The sequence below is a fragment of the Buceros rhinoceros genome, unplaced genomic scaffold, assembly GCF_000710305.1.
Source record: "Buceros rhinoceros silvestris isolate BGI_N320 unplaced genomic scaffold, ASM71030v1 scaffold31335, whole genome shotgun sequence".
Classification (NCBI taxonomy): Eukaryota; Metazoa; Chordata; class Aves; order Bucerotiformes; family Bucerotidae; genus Buceros; species Buceros rhinoceros.
In genome coordinates, this window is record NW_010415555.1 from 24,809 (window position 1) to 27,600 (window position 2,792).

Here is a 2,792-nt window from a genome sequence, read left to right on the forward strand (position 1 = left end):
ACGGCAGCGGAAACCCTACAGCCGTTACCATGACAAAAGCTGGAAAGCAGCTCTCAGCTCACCCAGTTCTTTGGTTCTGTGCGGTCAGTTCAGGAACAACTCTAGTTTTTCTTGTGCTCAGAAAAAGGGGGCTGGGGAGCTTTTTCTGTGGTATGTGGCTCAACACCACTGAATCCTTGAGCTGATGTGGATCTTCTACGGAAAATTCCTTCCACTTCCCCTGCGGCATTACGGGTTTCAGGAGTGGATTGTGAGGGATGGGCTCCGTGTGAAATCAAGGCTGTGATTTACCTGTCCTGCTCCACCAGAGCTCAGACCCAGGACATCCTGAGAAACAGGCACACGGCGCGTGGGAGGCGGCAGGGTTATTCAGGCAGGGAATTGTACAGCGCTGCGGGATTCATTCCTGCCATGTAAATAACTCGTTCTGTAACCAGTTTCATCATCCTCCGCGTGAACTCTCAGCGGTGAGAGCGAACAGCCGCCGCAGCTGTGGGAGCTGGCAGTAGCTCTGGGGCTGAACCGGGGGGCAGTGGATGTGCGAGTTTATTTACGGTGTGTCTCAGCTCTGTCCTGCCTGAAAATTCACTTGCCCTCGTGGAAGGAGTAACACCCCTGCTGAGGTGCAGCACAGTGCGCTGGGTTTCTGCAGCAGCTCTGGGGGCAGCTGCAAGCCGAGGGTGGGAGCTGGAAGAGAAAGGATCAGAGGTAGGTCTTGGCCCACACCCCTAACTCCTCTCAAACTGTGGGAGCTGGGTTGAAGCAGCTGATCTTCCACTGTTAAAACGCTACCAGTGACTAAGCTGACAGGCGGTTTTAATGATCAAAAGGAGATGAACGCAGGATTGCATTATCCTTCCCACGCACGCTGCATATCTGCGTGTTGGGGAATTGCTGTTCCTGACTCGAGTACATCAACGTTGATCAAGCCCATGATTCTGCTCTAGGTTTTGTGACAGCAACTAAACATGAAAGCACTCCAAGCTGAGGCGACGTCTCGGGAGCATTCACTTCAGCAGAAGGAAGCGTCTGGGTAGACTGAAGCACGATTAGGACTCGTGACAGGAGCGTGCGTGTCAGCACACAGTTCCGTTGACCAACACCTCCCTCCTCCTGGTCTCAGCAAGCACTTTCGGTTTAGGTGAGGTATAATCCAACATGGAAAATAAAGGGTGTGCAGGAGGCACAGCGCTTTGTGTAACACCACGGTGGCCGCAACGAGTTCAATGAGGCAGCGAGAAGCAGCAGTGACAAGTGAGTGTGAGTGGGAGCGGCCCAGAGATGTATCTCGGTGAGGTTGGGTTCTTCCTCTGCGGTCACCTGTCTCCAGATGCCATCCTCACCTGCTGGCACCGGACAGGTTGATCTCAGCCCTGCTGAAGGTGGGAGGAGGTTTGGCACTGGCGTTAGGGGAACAAGGGTTTTGTGCAGTAGCTGTAGCTCTGTCACTCTTAAAATCTAAATCTCTCCAGTGATCATTGCCTTCATTCTCGGCGCGACCCTTAGGGGTAAATAATCCCCGCATCAGTGGCTGTTCTAGATGTATTGCTGCTGGGGATTTATTCGGCAGCTGCACGTGTGCCTGGAGATACCGTTTGCATGTCCCGTGGATTTAGTGTTTTATTCTAAGGTGAATGATTCGAAACCAGCTTCCAAAAGAAACGCCGGTTTTCCAGTGATGGATGTGATTGGGGTTGTGCTGCTGTAAGTGTTTACTGAGTGGCTTGAGCTCAGCGATGCTCCTCGAGATTTACGGTGGTGAAACCAAGAGCAGGATTTGGCTCTCTAGGTCTGGTTGCCGTCCAGTAAAATTTTGGCTGGAATAAATCAGTCTCTGAAGAGCAAGGGTGTTGGATTCACGGGGGAACACGTTATTTCTCAGACTTGTTGTAAGGTGTTGTAAGCCAACACCACCAAGGAACAACTGTTCCTTGCCCCCGCGCTCTCCCCCCAGTCTGGGGGAGTGATGACAGGACGAGAGCATTGCGTTGCATGAGAAAAAAACCCCATGGGGAGGATTGCCAAGACCCTCACAGAGACACGGAGCTGTTGGGCGAGTTCCCATTCCTGCAGCGGTAGCTAGAACCCAGCTTTCAAACCCTGCCATTTAGTAATAGAATTTTTAAAAAATCACTTACAAGTGCAAACCTGTGAGCTCAAGGTGAAACTGGGGGAGTCTGCATTGGTTTCTTGGCGCTTTTGGATACTAAGAGCGTGATCCAGCACTCAGTGGTGTTCTGCAGGCCTGTGTGTGGGGGGGTTTGTGGAGTAATTCCTCCGGAGGACGCTGGCTTGGCAGCCTCGGAGGCTCTAATCCTGTTTATCACAACCAGATACGTGCTCCCACCCCGCACTCTGTCTCTGCTCCAAACCTCTCTGGCATGGACCGCAGCAGAAGTGAGCAGCATATAGAATTGTTTTCCCTGAATAATTCCTCGCCCTTTCCGTGAAGCTCCCGTCGCTCGGGACAGCACATGTGTCCACTGGGATCGAATTGTCCGTTGTGTCTGTTCGTGGGAGCTGTGTTTCCTCTGCGACCGCCCTGGTTCCTCCTGCACCCTCCTTGTTTGCACATCCCCGTGCTGCGTCACACGACCAGCTGCCACCAGTTTTGTCCAGTGCCTCGTCTTGTCCCTGTCGCAGCTCTCAAACTTCTCGGTCGTGTCCTCTGCCCTGTCTCTGGGACAGGTGCTGCCGTTTTCTTTACGTTCATACCTAATGCAGGAGGGTTCTGGTCTCGGATGTGTGTCTCATTAATTTTAGTTTCAGTCAATGATTATTTGCGGGGGGGG

At 52.6% G+C, this 2,792-nt stretch overlaps 1 protein-coding gene across 1 annotated transcript in view; it reads left to right on the forward strand.

Moving 5' to 3' along the window:
* LRRC56 (leucine rich repeat containing 56) overlaps positions 1-2,792 on the forward strand; it is a gene marked incomplete at both ends in the record, with an annotated part of 34,527 nt that overhangs the window by 18,319 nt on the left and 13,416 nt on the right. The gene's annotated exons all lie outside the window — the stretch shown is intronic.